Source organism: Schistocerca gregaria, chromosome 1 (assembly GCF_023897955.1).
Source record: "Schistocerca gregaria isolate iqSchGreg1 chromosome 1, iqSchGreg1.2, whole genome shotgun sequence".
Lineage (NCBI taxonomy): Eukaryota > Metazoa > Arthropoda > Insecta > Orthoptera > Acrididae > Schistocerca > Schistocerca gregaria.
Genome location: NC_064920.1, coordinates 547,462,494 through 547,474,826, shown reverse-complemented (window position 1 = coordinate 547,474,826; position 12,333 = coordinate 547,462,494). Strand labels below are relative to the sequence as shown.

Sequence of the window (12,333 nt, the reverse complement as noted above, 5' to 3'; positions counted from 1 at the left end):
GGGTATGGACAGGAGGGCTCAGGAAACGTGATAGGCCCGCTCTTAATCTCTATATACATAAATGATATGACGGATGGGGTGAGCAGCAATTTGCGGCTGTTTGCTGGTGACGCTATGGTGTACGGGAAGTTATCGCCGTTAAGCGATTGTAGGAGGAAACAGGATGTGACGAATGGCAGTTTGCACTATAAATATAAAAATTCAACTTCATGCAGATGAAATAATATTATGATATTCAAATACAGCATTAATAGTGTCCTGCTTGGCACAGTCACGTCAATACCCCGGCGTAAAATTGCAAAGTGATATGAAATGAAACGAGCACGTAAGAACGATAGTAGTGAAGGTGAATGGTCAGCTTCGGTTCATTGGAAGAATTTTAGGAAAGTGTAAGTTGTCTATAAAGAAAACAGTGTATAGAACACTAGTACACCCCATTCATGAGTACTGATCGGTTTAAAGAAAAGCATCGAAGCAGTCCAGAGGTGTGCTGCTAGATTTGTTACCGGCAGGTTCGACCAACACGCAAGTGTTACAAAGATGCTTCGTGAAGTCAAATGGGGATCCCTGGAGAGAGTATAAAGTTCTTTTTGAAATTTGGACATCCAGCGTTTGAGGCTGACTGCAGAATGATTCTACGGCCATAGACGTGCATTTCGCGTAAGGATCACGAAGATAAGAGGAATTTGGCTTGTGCGGAGATATGTAAAAAGGCGTTTTTCTCTCGCTCTATTTGCGAGTTGGACAGGAGAGGAAATTACTGGTAGCAGTAAAAGATAGCTGGGGGAGTATGTATTATGCAGATGCAATATAATTAGAAAATTTCTTCCTGATCGTTAGTACTGTCTGTGTATGAACTATGCACATATCACGTGTAACAGAACGTGACAAGAATTTTTTTAATGAACCCAATCTGTTGCAAGAAGCACCGCAGCAATGCCATTTATGCTCTTGAAAACAGAGCCAAAGTACTTTCCTTTTAAAGCTGTTACAATATAAGAGGAGGTGGTGTCAGGCTTGCGTCATAGCTTTTGAGGACGTATTCACTTTCCTCGTGACGTACAGTCACATGGTGAGTAAACAGCACCGGCCTTATCTGCTCATGTGACTCCCCCTGAGCAGGTTTTCCTGTCAGCAAGTAGCCTCAGGAATTGCTCACATTTATCTCATCAGGCGGACGCTAGTTTCGTTTTCTAACAAGATGAACTTACGCATATCGAGAATGGAAGGCTTTCGCCAACACGCACAATTTTACGTACTACACGGTAATACTGGATTGGGTGCTACGAAAGTTTTATAACTGAAATTCGAGACAGTATTTGTTAATTCCTTGACGCCTTACCTCATCTTCGCATAACGACGTATATCACCTCATAATTTTCAAATTATAATCGAAACTGGAAGTATGCTTGAGCTACGAGAAATGGATTATTTCGAGAGAAGGATAGTGTGTACTTATGGAGTATTATCTATAATTTGTACCACGCTAGCTTAGAATGGTCTGAAATTATAATCATAGGAAATTTCTGCGATGGAATAGTTGTGACAACCTTTAAGTGCAGTTTCATGTCTTACAGTTTAAGAGGGACATACATCAGTTATCGCAAATGACAGTCACGCACAAATATTTCTGTAGAGTATGGACCTCAGTGGCAAGCTCTGAGTAATGACAGGTTACACACACAAAATATATTTTGGTAAGGGACGTATCTTCTTACTACGTCGTTTGTCAGGTTTTAAATTACTTGGAAGCACTGATGATGGTGCAAACGCATTGTAGTCAACTCGTAGTTCATAGCGGTTCTGCTTCTATGTCTTCATCGTGCCGTATCAGTTGTTATTGTTGCTGTTTACGCATTATATTCTTGGTTTAGTATGCATAGCAAATCGTTTGAATTCACTAGAATTTTACGATTGCGACGTGTAGCCGAGCGGTTTGAGGCGCCGTGCACGGATTGCGCGGTCCCTCCCGCCGGAGGTTCGAGTCATCCCTCGGGCATGTGTGTGTGTGTGTGTGTGTGTGTGTGTGTGTGTGTGTGTGTGTGTGTGTGTGTGTGTGTGTGTTCTCGGCATAAGCTAGTTTAAGTAGTGGGTTGTGTGTGTGTGTGTGTTCTTAGCGTAAGTTAGTTTAAGTAGTGTGTAAGTCTACGAACTGATAACCTCAGCAATTTGGTCCCTTAGGAATTCACACACATTTGACGATTTGAATTATTACATGTTAAGGAGAGGCGCGGAACGTCGTAAGAGACATTCGACGTATCTTCGAATGCAGGTTTCCTAAAATGAGCCAAAAAAAGAACATTTCACAAAAGCGTTCGAGAAACTGGACTTGTTTGTCCTGTGCATGTAAACCATGGAAGACGAGATGTGAGTACACGGGAATTTAAGCGTGCGATACTAGACAGGTATAACGCACCTTCAACCAATACACGTGCTTTGCCATGTGCTATACAAGTTACGCAATTGTTTTGGGTGTACTGCTGGGGTATGTGAAGGCGTTGCTAATTCGAAGCGGATTATTTTATTTTAATTTCTCTTTTTACATCACTGCAATACGGAAATATTGTGCATATCTTTACCAGACCAAATGTTCGTTTTGTATTAAAGAACTATAACTGTCCACCGCGCTCTTTCTCTTGAATAAATCATTCATTTTTCCTGAAATTGTAACCATTTCTTTGTCCGTACGTGTGCGTAACATCTAGTAATTTCCGTCTCATTCGGATAATTCCTTCGTGGTACGTCTTTTTTCCCCTTTCATTCTTAAAATTGGCAATATCTTAGTAATTTTTATATTTACGAATTTTTAAAGGGTGGAGGGCAGCAGTAATATCTTGCACTTATTCTAGAAACGAAATGCTACACTTTCTTACAGGTACAAAGGCTTACCTAAAAACACTAAACCCATCCCGAACAGGCCATGGAGGCCCAACGGAACCGGCCGGCCGCCTTGTCATCCTCAGCCCACGGGCGTCACTGGATGCGGATATGGAGGGGCATCTGGTCAGCACACCGCTCTCCCCGCCGTACGTCAGTTTCCGAGACCGAAGCCGCTACTTCTCAATCAAGTAGCTCCTCAGTTTGCCTCACAAGGGCTGAGTGCACCCCGCTTGTCGACAGCGCTCGGCAGACCGGACGGTCACCCATCCAAGTGCTAGCCCAACCCGACATCGCTTAACTTCGGTGATCTGACGGGAACAGGTGTTACCACTGCGGCAAGGCCGTTGGCCACAAAGGCTTACCAGAGGTCAGTAAACTGGCGAGTACCTAGCTCTGGGTGCTGCCGTTTTGATAAACGTGTGTGCACAGACACACCTTACAACTACCACAAAGTAGTAGTAGCAGCAGTAGTAGTAGTAGCTTTATTCATCCGTAGATCTCTTTTTACAAGGATATAGGACATGTCAAAGTAATTACAAGTTTAGACCTATTTAAAGTAAACTAATTCGTATACACACACACTTACAGACTTATAATTGGAGACAATCATTAGATTTACTCATGGTTTGCAATACTTCTTTTACAAATAGGTTATTACATAATGTAATGCCACACTATTCACTCATATCTCACTACCAGTCACTGCACACACTACACACACAGTTTCTTAACACTTCACACACTCTCTCTCACACACACACACACACACACACACACACACACACACACACACACACACGCGCGCGCGCGCGCGCACGCACGCACGCACTAGTGATCTCTGGGCCATTTTCTGTACCGCAACTTCGGATTTGCTTTCCTGAAAAACTAAGTCAGCATCCCTCTACAATGAGTGAGATGTTGATCTCAGAAAGAGGAAGCGGTGTTAGTATTGTGCTATGCATAGCTTGGGGGTAAGTTTTTCCAGAAAAGGAAAAAATAAGGAAAAAACCATAGTGAGAAGGTGTTATGTGGAATGCTGGATGTTTTATAATCATTATTATTATTTAGTTACATAATTTTTTTTCAACTAGATCCCTACTCTGTTTTGTCTAAGTAATCTTACAATGTATAAAATGTATTGCATAACAAGTACATTTTAGCTGCCTTTTTAAATAAGTGTATTTTTGCAATTTCTTTAATCTCTTTGGTAATTTATTGTACAGTGTATTCTTCTGTTATTCCCGTACAGAAACAATTAGTCACTTCGGAACAAGATAAATAAATTTTTTGATGGCCAAGAAGCAAGATGGGTGCCTTAGCAACCACGTTGTTGCGAACACGGTGAAAAACAGGTACAGAATGCCGAGGGAAATGTCTGTCGGGACGGAGCTGCAATGGCGCGTAATGCCAGATTGCACGGCACGGTTCAGCACAGGCTTGTAATTGCCCGAGCGGTGCAGACGGAGGCGATGCACGCCCTCTGGCGTGGTTCAAGGCTCCAGGCTGGAGGGAAACAGCAAAAACCTGGAACATCCCGTGGGAAAGAGGAGCGGGGCGGGACACCCACTGCAAACTCAGCAGCCGGGGAGTTCACAGCATCCGCTGGACTCACCTACTGAAAAAACACCACGTCTCTACAGCATCCTCTAGTCCGTGGAGCGTGGCCGACGCCCCGCCATCAAACGGTTATTACTTCGAGGAATAGCTGCGCAGATTCATCTTGCATCCACAGATCTAGCATCCAGGAAAAAGCAGTCGTGTGAAACACAGTTTGGTTTATTCGTGCACGACGTCTTGCAAACAATAGGTGCTGATAACAGGTATATTCCGTCTTCTCAGATTTCCGAAAGGTGTTCGACTCTGTACCATACCGCCCACTACTAACATAGATAGGATCGTAGTATCCTTCCAAATGTTTGTTGGTTTGACGAATATTTGGCTACTAGAAACCAGTAGGGGCGAATGATCCACAGAAACGAAACAAATATCAGGTGCGCACAACGGAAGATGTGTGGGGGCATAGTTTTCTGTTTACGGGCCTGAATGTAGTTTTCTGTACAGGTTGCAGCAGCATGGCCGTGATCCAGAAGTACCAGTGGTTGTCGGTCGTGTGTGCAGCGACGAAGAGCAAAACTATGTTGCATATTATAAGGTATTTGGGGCAGCCTGTATGTAAATCAAAGAACAATGTGCAATAGGGACCGAACGAATGAGTCAGTGCAGTTGCTGAGACACAGCACCTGGGAGATACGCAGAGCTGTCAATGAACTGTGGTGTGGCTATTAAAGATTCAAATTAAATATTCGTTCAAGTGAGGAATGTCAAAATAGGACGCATTTCGTGAATGGGGACAAACTCGTAAGATGGAGTCCTATGGAAGCGCAAGCTACGGTTCAAATGGTTCAAATGGCTCTGAGCACTATGGGACTTAACATCGAAGGACATCAGTCCCCTAGAACTTAGAACTACTTAAACCTAACTAACCTAAAGACACCACACACATCCACGCCCGAGGCAGGATTCGAACCTGCGACCGTAGCAGTCCCACGGCTCCGGACTGCGCGCCTAGAACCGCAAGCTATGCCAGTCAGCATGGGCCGCAAAAATGTTAGTGCAGTGTCACAAGAATCCATTTATGTAACCCATTACTGGGCAACTTAGTTATTAACAGCAGCTTTAATGTGAGTTCTGAGATTTCATTATTACACAGACTTGACAATTTCTTGTCGTTGTATTATCAATTATAACCGATACAGCGTTCCATCTTTCAGTATTCAGAAATGCCTGTGGATCTTAATTATTTGTACGGAAGTAGCTCAATAAAGAAATAATACATTTTATAGCATCATAAATTAATAGCGGACACAGCCACATCATTTAACGAGTTACTTCATTTACATACAAGAGATGTACATCATTAGTCGGCTAGTGTTAGCGAAAAGGGTGGTGAGGGGGGTAGGGGGGTGGGTTGAATACGTTGACATACTAAGCAGCCCATCAGCCGTATCAAAAGGTCTGAGGAGAGCGTTAGGCCTACTGCCTCGCGAAACCTCGATCATTTGTAGAAGTTGTTAATATGCCGTTACTATTTTACCTATAAAGAACCAAATTAGGTGAAAAAAATAACTAGTTCTGCGTGATTGCTCCAAATGGATATCGAACCTGACTATCGTCCAGAGTACATAAATAAAATTAATTCATCTCCCTGAATAAAAACATTGCCAAAAGTTAATTCATGCTTTCCGTCGTATCTAATAAGTTTCCGATTTTTACAATTTGTGGAATAACAACTAAAATGCTTTGTTTCCCTTTGATTTTGCATTCATTTGTGAGTAAATAACGGACACAGACACTTGAAAGTACAGCGTCATAGCACACTCGATTGAAATAGTCAGTTCTTTTCCCCTGTCACGAACATCTTCGAGCCGGAATGACTTGCAAGACCAAATATCCAGAGATCTTGAAAGTTCTGAATGTCAGAAACTGACGTATAGAGGTTTTCGGGCCCTGTGAAAGTCGTACGGTAAGATTATGCGATAGCGTTTAGTGAAATCGGGACATCATTTCCGTTCTGCCCGAGACGAAAAGATAAGACGCGAGCGAAACAATGCTTGAGGCACATCTTACCAGGGATCCGTGCTGCGAGGGAATGGACTCCTCTAGCTAGCCGTGTCCACGTTCAGCTGCTTAATGCCCAGTAACGAACGGATTCTGATGAAAGATGAACACTTATTGGAAATAGTTTTAGTGCTTACTAACTGTCTGGTACATTCTGGGAAAGAAAGGAAACATGTTTGTTCGAATGTCCCGTAGATGTAGGTATTACTATAGTCGGAGGGCGCTCGGATAGCACAAAACAAAATGGGGAGGGGGTCTAAGAATCGGCCTTGTTGCAGTGGAATGGACGCAGTTAGACAATTTCGGTAGGAAGAAGCATAGCCAAGTACGTAGGCGTCAGTACCGACATGGGTCTTACTTGGCATCAACATCTCCAAAAAAAAACTGAGGGATAAAGCGGTGGGAAAGCTGCGCCAGCTGCACTCTCTGCTAAATCCGATGGCCACACTCCCTCAGGACGTTGGAAGTTTTAGGAGCATGACGCTCCTACGTCTGGTTTTGGAGTACGCAGCTGTCGCCTGGGGAAAAGTGGCGGATTCTCGTATCGACCGCCTACAGAGGATGCAAAATCGAACTCTCACACTCGCTTTGCACCTATCAAGGAATTTCTCGACGGAACTCTATGAGGTAGCCGGAATACCTAACCTCTGGGAGAGGTTCCGGCGATCGGTCGATGACTTCCATAAGAACCGTAAAATATCACAGAGCTAAGTTCACCAGGTTGCAACACCTGCTGGCGGCAAATACTAACGCTGTCTTTATAACATAGTAATTCTTCGTATTTCATATCGATACGTGAAAAGCAAAATCGATAGAATTGGATCGACGAACGTCTGAATTTACAGGCTAGAAGGCTAAACCTTCGAAGAAGAACGGGAGATTTAGTTCCTGCTAAAGAACTTACGTACCCTAACAACGCGTCTGAAATGCTCAACTAAAGCACTTATTGTTTTGCTATACTCACTTGTCTGTCGCTTAGTTAGATATGCTGCATTTCTATCATTATTATCCTCGTCATTATGCATTAGGTCCTTCGATCTGTTTCAAACTTCATCTTTCCATCTCGTCTTCGTCTTACCACTCTGCTCTAGGCTTAAATCTGTAGGCCGAGTCTGGCAAACTTACACTGTCACCCCCACAACTCGTCCATAAAACTACATTTCGAAGGCTTCGAGAGCACTCCACTAACGCAGTGCGTTACAGCTAAATATTAAGCTCTAATGGTGTGCTTCGAAGAAACTGAACGACGAAGATGCACAGGATACAGATATTCCTACATCGTTTGTCTTTCTGGGAGCAATGCAACTGAGCTAAACACCGGCACCATCGCCCGATGACGGAGCAAAGCAACTGAAACGCGTCGTAAATAAAAAAACTGGGAAGTGCGAGAAGGACTCGCGCTCTGAGATTTCGTACAAATTTAATGATGTTTATAGATAAAAATAATAATTTCGTGTGGCTCGATACCCTGGTGCAAGGCTTGCTATTGGAAACCACTTCGGCGACTTGCGTGTTCCTTAAATATCTCGGTTATAGGTTGATTCCTACATAGAAGTTTACAGCAACTAGCCACTTTTAACAATGCTATTTATTTGTTTAAACAGTGCCGTTACCGGTTTCGAACCGACAGGTTCATCTTCAGACGGCTAGTTCACGTTATACATTAGATTTCGCCTTTCGTTTCCCCAACTGACGAAATTTCCTGGGGATTGTGGTGCCCTACAACGAAAACAAGATGTGAGACAACGTCTTTTTAACTATTTTTGTGCCTCACAACGATTTTAAGTGGTGTAAAAAAAATATTATTAAAGGGAAAATGTTTCGGTTATTTACGATGAAGTGCAGGCTGCTTATCATCTTGCAGCATCGAAAACTGTATAATGCACCTTTTTGCGTATAAATGTGCACATCATGTAAAGCACCACTCACACACGAAGAAGTTTCATTACATGGAGGTATGTATACAAAGATGGCGATATTACAACCATAACAGTGCCAAAGACTTCTACTCTCAGAGATATTTCATTACGTACAGGTATGTGAAGGTAGAAATTTACAAATTGCTAATGTTACATTACTTACTATTTACATTGTTTATCTTAATTTTAATCAGTTCTCTTTCAATGTGAATAGTAAGCAATGTAACACTAGAAATTTGTAAATTTATGCTGTCACATACATGTACATAATGAAATATCTCTGAGAGCGGAAGTCTTTGGTATTGTTATGATTTTAATATCGAAATCTGTGTATGCATGCCTCCATGTGATGAAACTTCTTAGTGTGCAAGTTGTGCTTTACATTACGTGCAAATGTATACACAAAAAGGTGCATTATACAGTCTTCGCCTTTGCAAGACGATAAACAACGTGCAATGAAAAATAATGGCGCGGATTCTTCATCATAAGTAACCGAAACATTTTCCCTCCAATAACAATAATAATAATAATAATAATAATAATAATAATTTGTTTACATCACTTCAAATCAAATGGTTCAAATGGCTCTGAGCACTATGGGACTCAACTTCTAAGGTCATCAGTCCCCTAGAACTTAGAACTACTTAAACCTAACTAACCTAAGTACATCACACACATCCATGTCCGAGGCAGGATTCGAACCTGCGACAGTAGCAGCCGCGCGGTTCCAGAGTGTAGCGCCTAGAAGCGCTCGGCCACTCCGGCCGGCTCACTTGAAATCGTTGCGAGGCACAATTATAGTTAAAACCTACGTAGGGAGAAATGATTATCATAATAAAATACGAGTAATCAGAGGTCGAGCGGAAAGGTTTAGGTGTTCCTTTTCCCCACGGGCCATTCGAGAGTGGAATGGTAGAAAAGTAGTATGAAAATGGTTCGATGAACCCTCTGCCAGGCACTTAAGTGTGACTTGAAGAGTAACCATGGAGATGTAGATGTACATTCTTGATTAAAGAAAACCCACTGATGTTGGCACTGAGATGCTGAAACAAGTTTAGGTACATGAAAAAAACTGTGTACCACACACCCAGTAATGATCCTATAAGGGTTCCGTTTCTTCCGATGGAGGTAAGGAAACATAAAAAAAATTAGTGACCAGTTACGTTGAGTTTTGGTTTATATTTTAAACAGATAGTGCCGGAAACTGTCTGCTAAACATGTCTATGATCGAAGTGTCTTAGCTCTGTGAAAAGCGCTTCTCCTCCTTCAAGAGTCTAACCATCTGTGTGCTTCTTGGATCAGCCGCGTTAGTAACGACAGCTGGAACGCTTACGCAGTGCGCCACAGATGGTGTAAGCTCAGAAACAATGGACTGTGGACAATGTCGCCACATCGAGTGTTTGTCGGCCCGTCAGTGGCGCCGTCAGCAGGCGAGAGGTGACAAGTGCGTAAGAGGAGCCGCAGGCAGCTGGCTGGGCCGCGCTGCCTGGTGCGTGGTGCGTATCGCGTGTCTCGCCGCGCTGTCCACCTGCTGGGAACAGGAAGTACAGCTCTTCAGCCTCTACGCGCCGCCCACACGAGATTCCCATAGAAATTCAAGCGCTGACACTGGAAACTGCCTACTGCTCCACTTAGCAGAGGCCTTCAATAAGCCCAAGGCTCAGTCTACAAAAGAAAATGCTCAGAGAGGAGCAAAAAGTTAACTGATCAAAACCGTTTGGCACCACGTTGATGATTTGCTTAGATTTTGCATCCGAAACCTTTGAGGTTCGCCGATGACATTGTAATTCTGTCAGAGACAGAAAAGGACTTGGAAGAGCACTTGAACGGAATGGACAGTGTCTTGAAAGGAGGGTATCAGATCAACAAAAGCAAAACGAGGATAATGGAATGTAGTCGAATTAAGTCGGGTGATGCTGAGGGAATTGGATTAGGAAGTGAGACACTTAAAGTAGTAAAAGAGTTTTGCTATTCGGGGAGCAAAATAACTGATGATGGTCGAAGTAGAGAGGATATAAAATGCAGGCTGGCATTGGCAAGGAAAGGGTTTCTGAAGAAGAGAAATTTGTTAACATCGAGTATTGATTTAAGTGTCAGGAAGTCGTTTCTGAAAGTATTTGTATGGAGTGTATCCATGTATGCAAGTGAGACATGGACGATAAATAGTTTAGACAAGGAGAGAATAGAAGCTTTCGAAATGTGGTGCTACAGAAGAATCCTGAAGATTAGATGAGTAGATCACATAGCTAACGAGGAGGTATTGAATAGAATTGGGGAGGAGTTTGTGGCACAACTTGATTAGAAGAAGGAATCGGTTGGTAGGACATTTTCTCAGGCATGAATGGATCACCAATTTAGCACTGGAGGGCAGCGTGGAGGATAAAAATCGTAGAGGGAGACCAAGAGATGAATACACTACACAGATTCATAAGGATGTAGGCTGCAGTAGGTACTGGGAGATGAAGAGGCTTGCACAGTATAGAGCAGCATGGAGAGCTGCATGAAACTAGTCTCAGGACTGAAGACAACAACAACAATAACAACAACAACAACAACAACCTCTTTCTCAATGATGATAGGGTGAGCAGCCAGCTGTGACTGCTAATGAATCTTAATAGAGGGGAAAGAGGCTGTAGAATGCACAGGTTAACGTAGATAGAATATCAATTTGTTGTGATAATGACAGCTTGCTCTAAATGTAGAGAAGTGTAGGGTAATATGGATGGGCAGGAAAAGCAATTCTGCAATGTTCGAATACAGTATTAGTGATGTGCTGTTTGATACACCAACATCTATTAAATACGTAGACGTAACGTTTCAGTGAGATTTGAAATGGTACGGACGCGCAACGTCGATAGTACAGAAGGCGCGTGGTAGACTTTGGTTTATTGGGAAAATTAGAGGAAAGTGTAGCTTTTCTAGTGTAAGTGACAGTAGTGTGATCCATTCTTGAGTATTACTCAAGTATTTGGGATCCGCATCAGCTCGGATTAAAGGAAGACGTTGGGGCAATTCAGAGGCGTGCTGCTGGATTTGTCACGAGCAGATTCGATCAACATATGAGTATTGCGGAGATGCTTCGTGATCTCAAATAGGAATCCCTTATTGGAAGACGAAGTTATTAGCGCGAAACACTATTGAGAAAGTTTAGAGATGGGCTTCTGAAACTGATTGCTGCACGATTCTACTGCCTTCAACGTACATTTCGCGGAAGGACCGCGAAGACAATAGAAACTAGGGCTCGTAAGGAGTTGTATAGATAGTCGTTTCTACATCGGTCCATTTCTGAATGGAGCAAGAAGGAGAATGAGTAGCAGTGGTCAAAGTACCATCCGACGTGCAGCGTATGGTGGCTTCTGGAGTTTACAGATGTAGAGGCGGATCGTACGACTTGTACACATTGTTCAGCCGGTCATCAAGCCTCGAAGAGTAGTTTCGAACTCAGGCCTTTCGTTCATTGTCTCTTTACAGCAACAAGGATTGTCAGTATGCGAAATTTCCCGCTGAATTTGTGTACAGCACAGTAACGTCATTCCATCATCCAATCGCTGTCGAGAGAAACGGAATATTGTAGCTGTGCCTCGTTTAGTGGTCGTCTACGATCAACATCACCAGATGACGATCATCACCTACAAATTATGGATCATGGTTGTATCTTGTATTGAAACGGGGGATCTAGAAATGACGGAGAGCCTTAGTCCCGTCGTAGCCCTCAGTGGTTCATAACCCCACAACAGTCCACAGCATTCCACCCGCCCCACCCCCGCCCCACACCTAATCTAGGGTTATTGTGCGGTTCGGCCACCAGCGGACCCGCCCCCGGGAACATCTCATACCATACGAGTGTAGCCCCAAATGTTTGCGTGGTAGAGTAATTACAGTGTACGCGTATATCGAGACAGTGTTTGTGCAGCAA

At 43.2% G+C, this 12,333-nt stretch overlaps 1 protein-coding gene across 3 annotated transcripts in view; it reads right to left on the bottom strand.

The window, feature by feature from the left end:
• The window catches only part of LOC126355963 (uncharacterized), a 628,239-nt gene that overhangs the window by 546,310 nt on the left and 69,596 nt on the right, over window positions 1-12,333 (bottom strand). The window lies entirely within an intron of this gene.